Here is a 13,120-nt window from a genome sequence, read left to right as displayed (position 1 = left end):
GAGGCACGGTAGGATTTTAAGCACTTCTAAACACTGCTTTGATCATCGTTACCATGTTACTGAAACATATTCCGGCCATATATCCGAAACCAGTCGATTAACTCCGGCCATCCTCTTCGTTAAAAGAAAATATGAATGAAAACTAGGGGAAAAGCAAAACCGTTTCAAACCGAAATTGAACAGTTTCAAAGTTGAACCGTGCCAAAATTTAACAGGATCTGTATATAAATATACATACCCATACATATTTAAAAGTTTTCTGTTTTGCCACCCGCGATTCATTTTTTGCCGCGAACTAACACTGTCTTTAGTTTAACCTACAACAAGCATAATATTCAAGAATCAAATTAATAAACTAATGCTGTCAAAAAACAAATAAAAATGTAATATTATTTTTCAGATATGAGATCATTTGAAAAATATTAATAGAATCCTTTTTATTACAATTGGTGTTATGAAGAAGCATATTCTCTACTGAGAATAAAAATGAATGATCATACAGATTCAAAATGTACCAAACTAAAATACGCTCAGTTACAAAACGAAGTAATAGTTGTTTATTGACAATGCTTTTAGTCGGTGTGCAGCCAAGCCGAACCAAGCGTCGAAAAACATTTACCGCCGTAATTGCTGTATACAAGCTGTTACAGAGAATTTTTGTTATAATATCGTTATCAAATGCTCAAACGATTTCGTTACTTCATAATAGATAGATTATTACTTCTCATATCCACTGGGTGTCAATAACTCAATCTGAGAAAACGGCGCTTAGTTCAGTCTGATCGCACGCCGACATATATCAATATCATACATATCAATTGAAGAAAAATCATTGATTTTATGTTTGCTATCCTCATAACATCATGCTGTCAAAATGAACTTGATATTTCTGCTGGTTCAATCTCAGTACAGCCATACCCGAATGATCGAGAAAGATATCAAGAAAAAAATGAGAGTGAGAGTTGACGCTAAAAGAATCATTGCAACATCGCAAACTCTTTTGTAATGAACCATGCATCGTAGTTGGCTGATTCTGGTGTTGCATCATTTTGGCGTAATGTCAGTAGTATGATATTGACTTTCCGCAGCTCTGATATATATATATATATATATATATATATATATATATATATATATATATATATATATATATATATATATATATATATATATATATATATATATATAACAACTCTTAGGCTAACAATATATATATATATATATATATATATATATATATATATATATATATATATATATATATATATATATATATATATATATATATATATATATATATATATATATATATATTGTTAGCCTAAGAGTTGTTAGCCGGAGTTTGATGGTATGAATTTGATGCTAGTATTTGACACTTCAATCAATTTAGCGAATTTCATGATCATAAATTAAAAAGGGCTGAATGTTTTTAATATTGTTTTAAATTTGCAGAAAGTGATAAAGTTTGACATAATTAAAATTTCATAAAAATTTGTTTACTGTTTTCTTGTTTTACACTTATTTTATAACTTTTCATTGATAAATTTTGTGATTTTTACCCAAATTTATATTTTATCCTTACGGATTTAGTACGATAACATAAGTCTTCATTAACGGGGTATCATGGTTATGATTAAAATTAATCCTGGATGAAATTTCAACTTCAAAAATAAAAACTAAAAAAATCTGCTATCACTTTCTTTACTAAAGTGACAATTTGCGCAGTTTTGCACAGCAGCGGACAAAATGCATTTGAAAGCTTACGTTTTTACCTAAATTTTGAATGTAGTCACAACCGTGGCAAACTGCGGCAACTAAACTTTTAAGCTACTTTCCTACAAAAAATCACGTTTTGCCTTTCTCCTAGAAAGGTATAGCAATCACTTGCAAAACCGAAAATATAAAAGTGCTCCAAAGGGCCGAATGGCATATATCACTTGACTCGAGCTGAGCATTTTCTGTATGTGTGTGTGTATGTGCAGATTTTTATTCTCACTCACTTTTCTCAGAGATGGCTGAACCGATTTTCATGAAGTTAATTGCAAATGAAAGGTCTTGTTGTCCCATAAGACCCTATTCAATTTCATTGCAATCGGATTTTAAGTTTCGAGGTTATGTATCAAACAGTAAAAATCATAAAACATCATTATCTCAAAAACTACCCAACCGATTTGTACAAAATTGGTTTCAAAAGAACGGGCTACCTGGAAAACCCTTAAGTTTTGAATTTCATAAAGATTGAACATGTTGTTCAAAAGTTATGAAAAGAAACGTGTTCTGAAGACTGTTTAATCTCACTCATGTTTCTCAGAGATGGCTGAACCGATTTTCATAAAATCAGTGTCAAATAGAAGGTCTAGTTGCCCCATGAGACTCTATTGATTTGTTTTGCAATCGGACTATTAGTTTGCCTGTTATGTTTGAAAATTTGAAATCCAGCTATGCAAAGGAACATATTCCGATGACTACTTGGACTCACTCACTTTTCTCAGAGATGGCTAACCCGATTTTCACAAAATTAGTGTCAAATGAATGGTCTAGCTGCCTCAGAAGACCCTATTGAATTTTACTGTAATCGAACTGTAACTTCATCTGTAATGTACCGACTTGTGAAAATCACGAAACTTCATTATCTCAGAAACTACACAACCGATTTGATCAATATTGATATCAGATGAGCGGGCTAGTTAAGGGTTAACTGATGAATTATGATTGAACACGTGGTTTCAAAGTTTGGCTGTCCTATACGTTCCCATTTCATTTGATTATAATCGAACTTAAGCAACTGTTATGTATTGAATTGTTAACAATACAACGAAAGTCTATTATCTCAAAGAGTACATGACTTATTTGAACATTACTAGTGTCATACGAACGAGGCATCTCTCAAACTCACAAATAACAAACTTCATAACAATTTGATATGTGGCTCAAAAGTTATGGAAAGAAAAGAAATTCAAAGACTGTTTAAAACTATACCTGCTTTGATCGATATATGTGGACTTAACATAATTTGAGTGTGCTATCGTACTATTTGAACGTTCCAAATTCATTGATTCCTTGCAATGTGTTTAAAGTCTGCGAATGCTTAACCAATCGGCCATAGGATATGATCAAAGTCAAATAACAACTCGTTTGAAATGATTGGTTTTAATCGAAATGACAACATCCTCGACTGTTGGCTTGTGTACATCGCTTTAACTCTAAATATATTTATATTGAGTGGTATTCGGTCATTTTCAGCAGATTTTCTGGGCTCAATCTGATACCGGAAATACCCACATTGGGAGGTATTTAGTTATTTAGGTTGTTTTCCAAAAATTAAAGTGGTCGTCTTCAAATTCAAAATAGTGTCCAGGGTCAATGTTTGGTTTCCATGCATCATCACGTTTACGGAAATATCCATATTGAGTATTATTCGGTCATTTCCGACTGTTGCCTATAAGTTGCCATTTAGCAATTCAAAATGGTGCCTGAGGTCAATTGTTAGCTCCTTGCATCATTCTGGTTCCAGAGATACTCATATTGGATAGTATTTTAGGCTGTTTTTCCCAAACCGGTAGTCGCCATCTTGTATTTTAAAATGGTATTCAGGATACTGGTTAAAGAAAAACTCATATTGGGTGATATTTGGTCACTTTGGACTGTTTTTCAGAAGCCGAAAGTCGTCATTTTGGGCTTTAAAATTGCCTGTGAAATCAATTTCTGTCATCTGGGCGTAATTCTGGTTCCGAAAAAATTCATATTGAATTGTATTTGGTCATTTCCGGCTGTTTGCCAGACACCGGAAGTCACCATCTTGAAATTCAAGACTGTGTCTGTGATCAATTTTTAGCTTCTGTGCATCTTTCTGGTTCCAGAAATACTCATTTTTAATGAGAATCGTCCATTTCAGGCTGTTTTCCAGAAACCGAAAGTTGCCATCTTACAATTCAAAATGTTGTCTGAAGTCGATTTGTGGCTCCAGTGCATCATTACGGTCCCGGAAATACCCATATTGGGTGGTATTTGGTCGTTTGCGCTGTTTTTCCGACACCGGAAGTCGCCATTTTGGATTTCATAATGGCATTTGGAGACAATTTCTGGATTTTGTGCGGCATACTGGTTAAAGAAAAACTCATATTGGGTGGTATTTGGTCATTTTCAGCTCTTTTCAGAAACCGGAAGTCGCCATCTTAGCATTTAAAATGCTATCTGTGGTCGATTTTAGCTCCTGTGTATTATTCTAGATCCGGATATTATTATATTGGGTGGAAATCGGCCATTTTTGGCTGTTTTCCAGAAACCGGAAGTTGCCATCTTACAATCCAAAATATTGTCTGAGGTCGATTATGACACATATTTGTTACCACTAAAAACATTCACCTGCCAATATGGTTCCATTTAGTTGATTAGTTCGCGAGATGTGCAGAAATTTGTGAAGAAACATGTACTTCCAGAAGAGGAAGGGGCGTCGAACGATTATGGACAAATTTGTTACCTCTAAAAACAGTCACATACCAAATTTGGTTGTATTTTCTTGATTGGTTCTTGAACTGTGCGAAATTTGTGTTTAATTTTTATGGGACCCCTCCCTTATAGAAGAGGGATTCGGGTGTCAAACCATTATGTACATATTTGTTACCACTAAAAACATTTACCTGACGAATTTTGTTCCATTTGGTTGATTAGTTCTCGAGATGTGCACAAATTTGTGTTTCATCTAACTATTATGGACATATTAGTTATCCTTGAAACATTCACATGCCAAATTCGGTTTCATTTGCTTGGTTTATTCTTGAGTTGTGCAGAAATTCATGTTTCATTTGTATGGGACCCCTCCCTTCCAGAAGAGGGAGAGGTCTCAAACTATCATAGGAACCTATATCGGCACAAAAACCCCTACATATAAATTTTCACGTCGATGGGTTCGGTAGTTTACGAGCCTATATGGATCAGACAGACAGACAGACCGGACTGCATTTTTACAACATTTTTATTACAACACATCAATATTTTACAACATCAATATTTTAGAACCTAAATTACAACATCAATATTTTAGAACCTAAAGAGTGAATATACATTTATTGGATTGAAGCGTTCATGTAAATCTGTTTTTACAAATAAAAAATTGAATGAGAAAGGCTGGGTCTGACCGCTAGGTGGATTAATTTGGGTTTTTAATGGAACATAGATTATCAGTTTGCACATTCACTGGTGCTAATAACTCAATTTTCAAAAAAGTGGCGCTTGGCTCGGTCTGGTCGCACGCCGACCAAGTGTAAACAGTCAACATTTTCCGTACAGCTTGAACATTATATTACATTTGAAATGCGACACGACTTAAATTGAGGCGTATTTGCAGTCATTTTTTTTTGTTTTTTGAAGAAATAAATATTATCTACCGCTTAGCCGTTCTGGCTTTCTAAATATTTTTAATCATCCTTTACCATTTACCAATTTCACAAAAGCTCTTTACAAAAGTTAGTTGTGACTCAAAATAAAATTAATACCACAGCATGATATGTCCAGCCTATAGGAACTTATATTTTCGGTTTTGCAAGTGATTGCTATACCTTTCTAGGAGAAAGGCAAAACGTGATTTTTTGTAGGAAAGTAGCTTAAAAGTTTAGTTGCCGCAGTTTGCCACGGTTGTGACTACATTCAAAATTTAGGTAAAAACGTTGGCTTTCAAATGCATTTTGTCCGCTGCTGCGCAAAACTGCGCAAATTGTCACTTTAGTAAAGAAAGTGATAGCAGATTTTTTTAGTTTTTATTTTTGAAGTTGAAATTTCATCCAGGATTAATTTTAATCATAACCATGATACCCCGTTAATGAAGACTTATGTTATCGTACTAAATCCGTAAGGATAAAATATAAATTTGGGTAAAAATCACAAAATTTATCAATGAAAAGTTATAAAATAAGTGTAAAACAAGAAAACAGTAAACAAATTTTTATGAAATTTTAATTATGTCAAACTTTATCACTTTCTGCAAATTTAAAACAATATTAAAAACATTCAGCCCTTTTTAATTTATGATCATGAAATTTGCTAAATTGATTGAAGTGTCAAATACTAGCATCAAATTCATACCATCAAACTCCGGCTAACAACTCTTAGGCTAACAATAGCCCGTTTGAAGGTTGCTTGTGCTTCGCACTCGTTTGCATACAAAAGTAAAGCACACATTTTGCTTTATGAGAAAAAAACAACAAAGAACAGTTGTCGCCCTCCGCATCTTTTCGTATTCATTTTAAACGTTGTGTCATTCCAGTGTCTTGGTTTTCAAATTCATAAATTCGTTGAATATTATTATGGAGCCTTCAACTTCAGCAGCATCACCTAATTTAATGTCTAGTAAGTTGTCAATTTATGGTGTTATACATGTATTTAAATGTCCTCTTTCAAACATAGAAACCGGATTAGGAAGGTAACATATATATGAAACAATGAAACATCGAAAATTACTAGAAGAAATGAAAATTGCAGCGAAACACATTTTTCCTGCTGATAAGTATAATGAACTTCAAATTTTCTGGAAACAATTCAACACGAGATTTAAGCGATCACAGCAGAAGATGATGATGCTGATGATGATTTTTTCAATTTGTAATTAGTTTGTATTACTTATGTTGTTTTAGTTTATTAAAAAATTATATATATATTAAGGCAAAATTTGTTTAGTTCGAGGGTTCGTCCATAAATTACGTATTTTTTTAATGGGGAGGACGCCCGGTGGCACTACTTGTGGTCAAAGATCATATAATTCTATAAAAAAGAAAATAAGTGCCAAAAAATATCAAAAATTTAATTTCGTGCTTTATGGACGACTCCAAATAAAAAATTGATGCCAAATTCGTGTTCAGCGCCCCAAAATTATGTAAATACCAAGTTTTTGTCGCATTTATCGACACTTTTTTAGCTTGGCCAGCCTTTGTATGGAGTCGCCCCACTGTGCTGTGGGGAGCACTTTCTTGCCCCTGACATGTTCCATCTGACAAACGTGACAAAAAATCTGCGACTACATTCTCGCTTCCCTGTTTGTACCTGATGCTGCATTCCAAACCCTGCAACTTCAGTCTCAATCTTGTCAGCGTTGGAGATGTAATGTTTGAATTATTCTATGGCCCATACAATTGCCAGTAGTTCTTTTTCTATAATATGCTACCTTGTTTCTGAACCTACAAGTGCCCGACTCGCGAATGCGATCGGCCGGTGCATGGATTTTTCATTCGACAGGACGGCTCCAATAGCATAATTGCTAGCGTCTGTCGTAATAACAAAAGTGTCCTTATAATCTGGCCGGACTAAAACAGGCTCTGTAATCAGCGCGTCTCTAAGGAATTCGAACGCTTCTTGGCATTATTTTCCCCACACAAATTTAACGTTTTTCTTCAACAAATCATTCAGCGGCTTGCGCTTCTCCGCGATGTTGGGGATAAATTTCCCGTAAAAATTCACTGTACCCAAAAACGATCTTATACCTTTCACGTTAGTGGGTGGCTTAAGGCTCTGTATGGCCTGTATATTAGCATTTGTGGGCTTAATGCCCTTTTCACTAACGGCATGTCCCAAATATTCTATCTCTCTCTTTAGGAGCTGGCATTTCGCTGGTTCAATTTTTAGATTATGTCTACGCAAAGCTTGTAATACCTTGCGCAAGTTGTCATTGTGGTCGGCGATAGTGTCACCGTAAACTATAATATCATCGAGGTAAACAAATGCTTTCACATCCCCGATCTCAAACAAAACGGTATTCATTAGTTTTTGAAAGGTTGAAGGACTGTTCTTCAACCCCATTGGCATCCGCGTAAATTCAAAATGGCCTTTTGGAGTTGAAAATGCTGTTTTATCCGCATCTCGGCGGTCGATCGGGAGTTGGTAGAAACCCGATTTTAAATCATTTGAGGAGAAATATTTTGATCCGCCAACATTATCCAATATCTCATTTATAAGAGGTATTGGGTATACAAAAGGCTTGGTAACTTCGTTCAATGATCTGAAGTCCACCACAATTCTGTATCTTTTATTACCGTCAGCATCCGGTTTTTTTGGTACACATAATACCGGTGCATTCCAGGGACTAGTGCTGGGTCTAATAATACCCTGTGCCCTCATTTAATCGATTTCTCTATTAATGTGCCTTTTTGTAGCTTCGGGAAATCTATATTGTCTCTTGTTAATCGGGACTTCCGATGACGTCTCGATAGTTTGTACGGCGGCGTCAGTCGTAGTCAATCTGTCGCCTTCGAAAAAGAAAATGTCTGCGAAGCTTTCAACTATATTCTTCACTGTCTTAAATTTCATATCAGGCAGGTGGGCCAAATTTAACACTTGCCGTAGTTTTTCAATTCTTGCAATACCTTTTGACTCTGGTGTCAGCTTGTGCTCCAACAGGTCATAGTCAAGCCTCGAGTCTAGATCTAACTTGGGCATCATAATATTCTTCGAGCCAAGAAAACTGTTCTTCGGCTCTTCATCCCGATATGTTTGGTGCTCCCTATTTATTTCGTTTTTGTCTACGTCAGCCTCATTGCGGGCTGTGTGGAAGTCTCCGACTATTAAATCCAACGTAATTGTACCTGAGGTTCGTACAATGTTGCGGCCGATACCTCCAAAAGTAGTTACATTCTGTGTATTTACCGGTACATTCAAAAGGTTTACAATGCGTGCATTAATTATATTCGTACAGGCACCTGTATCTAAGATTAAGTTTAACGTAAATTGGACATTCTGCTTAGCCAGCAGCGTTAACATTAAGTACCCTCTGACATCGTAATAGACGCGCTTAGCCACACAAGCACTGTTGTCTCTTATGTGATTGCATGCGGTCCTCCAATCGGCTATTTCTATGCTGCTGGGTTCACAATTCTGCGAAGTCATCGCTGAAGTACTCTTGTGCAAATGGATCTTTTATAACTTGTTTTGGGTAATTTGTATCCCCCCTTCAAGTATGCCTTATACTCAAAATATTTCGGTGTCTGCGGTCGCACGAGTGATCGGACCGTCCGTACATTGATCCGCTCTGACCATAATAATTGTGCTGCCTGTATCTGGCATAGTTCTCCTGATTACGCCAATTCCTAGGAGCGTCGTGATTGTTATAACTGGGCCGATTCCCGCTATATCTTTCATAATTTCTAGTCCTGCGACTGATACGCTTATCTCTTTTGAACCACCTTTTTCTATAACTCGTACCCGTGTGGTTGATTGAGAAAATATTTCTGCTTCTGATACAATGCTTGGGCGCGGCGTGCCGTTTTTCAAGCAATTCTAAGCCACGCAACCGATTCTCAATATCGGAGATATGTTTGATCTCCTTTTCATAACCTTCTAAGTAAACAAGCAGCTTTTCTAAGTTCAGCATTTCTCTACCTCCGGCGGCTTCTTTCGATAAGCTGTCGTGCAGCCCTGCTATGCAATGTAACCGGAGACTCACTATCATACAAGACTTCTCACATTTGTTTTCAGAGAAGTCGATTTGTCTCTTAATTTTAAGTACTCTTCTTTTGTATTCAGGGAAGGCCTCATACACTCCCTGCCTCAACGTTTCTACCTGAATAATCACCGCTCCTATAGATATATTTACTCCAAATTCCTTTAATAAATTCTGCTTAACCTGTGGCCAAGCGTTTGCGTTGATTCGATGTATTGCGGCAGCAGCTCTGCCTTTTAATTTTTATAGAACAATATAAACCAGTGAAGCATGTGATACTCCTTCTGGTATTTCTAGGGCAACATGTTCAATATGGTAAATGAACGCTTCTAGTTCGTCTACCGATCCGTCATATTCTGGGATGCACTGCATGGCATCTCTTTCTGGGAACGTGTACTCCATTTTACAATAAATATTACTCTACCTGATAAAAGAAATTCTTAAGTTTCTTTTGAATAATAATTACAATTATTGTAAATTATTTCCAAGCATTAATAATAATTGCTTTAAAATATTATTAAAAAAATAATAGTACTGTAAAAATATCCGTCTGTAAAGGCTTACTCTTTTTCTAAAGGCCCATTTTACAACTTATCAAAAGTTGTAAATGTTTACATCAGACGGCGTAAGGTGCCATTCCTTATTCATGAGAAAATATGTTAACCTCGTAGCCTAAAATTCAACCCGCTTGCCATGCGCCGTAGCCTTGACCGTAAATTTTCACAGCTGACCACATTCAAGCGTCACGCTTAAATTTGTTTATTTTTTTTGTGCCGACGTTGCAAAAGTCAGCCATTAAAAACTAAGCTGTTTATAATTGACATGTATAACCTCCGCCCATTCACTACGCTTAGCTCGTGGTATGCGTTGCCGACGTCACAACTCGTCGTAGCATACCTCTTTGCCCCTTCTCGTCGTGCGACCTTGACCGTGGCCTACTCTAGCACATTTGTTTTCCCGTTAGATTATTACCGTGTTGGTCAGCGTCAAGATACGTGCTACTAGAGCCACTCGCGCAACCACATATGAACGTATTGACCGCGTTCTAAGTAACTCAGTGCGAGTTTGTTTACGTTTTATATAATTTTTGTTTTTCCGTTTTTGCTCGCGGGTCTGCCGCCAGTTTTGCCGCTCTAATTATTGAAAGGTGAAGAATTAGCACGATTGTGGTTCGCCCAATGTATTGTCCGAGGTCGCTCATGTGTTCTAATATGTGTCGCTTTCTACTTATCGTCAATGTCTTTTGAATGGTTAATGTTTAAGAAAGAAAATTTTTTCCGTTTAAAATATCAATAGATGTTAAATCACTCACCCGAATACTTTTGGTTAGGAGCCGGCCATCGTTGTAGACATCTCTTCTATTTTACGCTATCGTTTTACACTCGCAACAATCACCAGCCGTACTTGGGTAAAACAGTAAGCGATTTTTTTGGTGCACAAACTGATAACAAGGCAACGGACCTTCCAGGTGTTGCTTATTCTCTTTATAATCAAACACTAAACATTAAATTCTTTGTTGACTCTTTTACCGTCTGATATTTCCGTGTTTCGTAATTGTTTCTTTGCCACTTCAGCAAGCTGCTGTCGATGGAAGACTGTATTTTCACTAATGAAAGTAATTCCAAGTCACTCGAAGCAAAATTAAATCACTAATGTCACCACAATATCCTCCTTCGCGAGTGAGAACCAAGTTTATTTTTAACACTATAAAAGTTTGTAACCAATGTTCTTCCTCACTATTTTTTTGCTGTTTTTTTTTTCTGTTTCGCGTGCACAATTTTTTCTCTAACACTTTTAGTTCTCGTTGGAGTTCAATCACTTATAGTCACTATGTTACTTTTCTTTCTGGCGCTTTTAAAGAACTCTCACTCATTCGATGCACTGCAATACTACATTCAATTCCGGAGATTATTAGTCTTAAACTGAATCGATATCCACTGTTACTTCTGGTCACTTTCAACCAGCACTTCCGCGTGAAATAGTTGCACTCGATCTGATTAATTTTTTAAGTTTTCTTTAGCCTCCACTTGACTTTTTCTGAATGGCGTAGGTTATTCTTTAGTCTGATACCAAATGTGTCCTTTAGGGTTCTTTTCCTGAACCGGCTATCACTCGTTTATCACTTTAAATTTATACTTTATACTATTTTAAAACTTTGGACTGATTAACTGGCGCGAGTTTTTCTGTCACCACCGTAACTGTCACCACCGTGTAGCGCTAGAGCTCTACCAGGACCTGTAATCACTTAGAAATGAAACACACGAAGTCCTGTACGCGAACATTCGATTCGCGGAATCACCTCTTTTGGATGATAGATAAAGATGATTGATTTTATTAAGTTACAATTTTGCTTAAATATTAACCTGTGTAACTCAGAGCGAAGAGACTCTTCTCCTCCGACCTGAGTTATCGCCTATCTAGCGGTTCTGTTCTAACCTATAGTATTTATTACTCTGTTTCGTTTTCGAGTTGAATTTTAGTACATATTATTATACCGCGGGCGTTATTGAGCGCGGGCGTCGGAGCACGTGCGAGAGCGTACGGTATTTGTTCGCGCGCTAATTGTGAGTATCCGCAAGCTCTCGGTACCGCGCGCAACCGTGAGTGCCTAGAGATAACCGTGAGTGACGCTGTGCCTCCGGCTTCTGTTTTGCTTATAGTTAAATTGAAAGGTAAACATTGTGTGGCATGCTCGTTAGGATATTTACATTTCGTAAGCCACCGATCGTTCGACGCCTCATAACTAGGACGCGTGGTTATTGTTTTAATACTATTCATAAAAAGGGTGTTTTTGTCATTTATCTGTTTGGTTTCATAATAAAAATGCCTCGTTAGTTGTTATCGTTCTGTTCGGCCAACGATTCATAATAGGAATGCTCTAGAATGCTTTGTTATTGCTAGGTGTTTCCTGCGAGTTAAGTGAGCTCTGCGGCAAGCTAATGCTCTAGTTCATGTTAAAATTGTTTTGATTCTCTACAGTATTGAGTAAGCTCGGCAGCAAACTATGGTTTCTAGCCTGAATTCTGATGCATCGTGACGAAACATTGGGTAATCTTCGCGGGGTGTGACGTCACATCTCCCCACTCTCCCGAGGTGGTTGTTATCGTGATGAGATAACGGCCTAATGCCTAGTTATGTTGGCTTTTTTTTGGTGCGTCTTATTTACATAATATTTCTCCTTTTTTTTTCTTTACTGTTCTGCACAACATATTACATACACTTATTCGGCCCCCCTACATCTCATATCGGCTGCGTGCTGGTGCTGCGTACTGGTGCTTGCTGCTTGGTTGCCGTATTTGGACCTGGGGGGAGTGTCCGGCGGTGGAGGTATTCGTCGCCTGGTGATGTCGTCATCGGTGTAGTCGGTCGAATACCCGGAGCGCCGTGCGCGCCGTCATAGTGGAGGCTCGCCCGGTTCGCCGCGTTCGAGTTTGTGTTTGTGTGAATTCCTTCTTTGTCGAGGTTCCGCCCTGCGCCTGCCGCGTTTGCTTTCCCACTTGCGCACTCTCCATACTGCGCATGCAGCTGTATGCCTGGTTGATGCTATTTTACGTTGGGTTGCTGCTGCTATATTATTACGGGGTTCAATAACTTTAGGTAATCCTTACTTGGCGTAAATTCAAAGCTTGGCCAGTGGACTCTTTGGGGCAGTAAGGTGTCAGCTGATTTCGTTGGTTTGCCCTACTTTTGTCTCGG

The 13,120-nt window shown here is 37.3% G+C and overlaps 1 long non-coding RNA gene across 1 annotated transcript in view; it reads right to left on the bottom strand.

Moving 5' to 3' along the window:
* The window catches only part of LOC129732476 (uncharacterized), a 61,878-nt gene extending 50,869 nt beyond the window's left edge, over positions 1 to 11,009 (bottom strand). Inside the window, exon 1 of the long non-coding RNA XR_008729268.1 lies at positions 10,737 to 11,009. This is a non-coding gene — a long non-coding RNA (uncharacterized LOC129732476). The remainder of the gene's footprint in view (positions 1 to 10,736) is intronic.
* Between the last annotated feature and the right edge of the window lie 2,111 nt (positions 11,010 to 13,120).

This window comes from Wyeomyia smithii, chromosome 3 (genome assembly GCF_029784165.1).
Source record: "Wyeomyia smithii strain HCP4-BCI-WySm-NY-G18 chromosome 3, ASM2978416v1, whole genome shotgun sequence".
NCBI classification, from domain to species: domain Eukaryota; kingdom Metazoa; phylum Arthropoda; class Insecta; order Diptera; family Culicidae; genus Wyeomyia; species Wyeomyia smithii.
The sequence above is the reverse complement of the archived record's forward strand: the minus strand, read 5'-3'. Positions and strand labels throughout refer to the sequence as shown.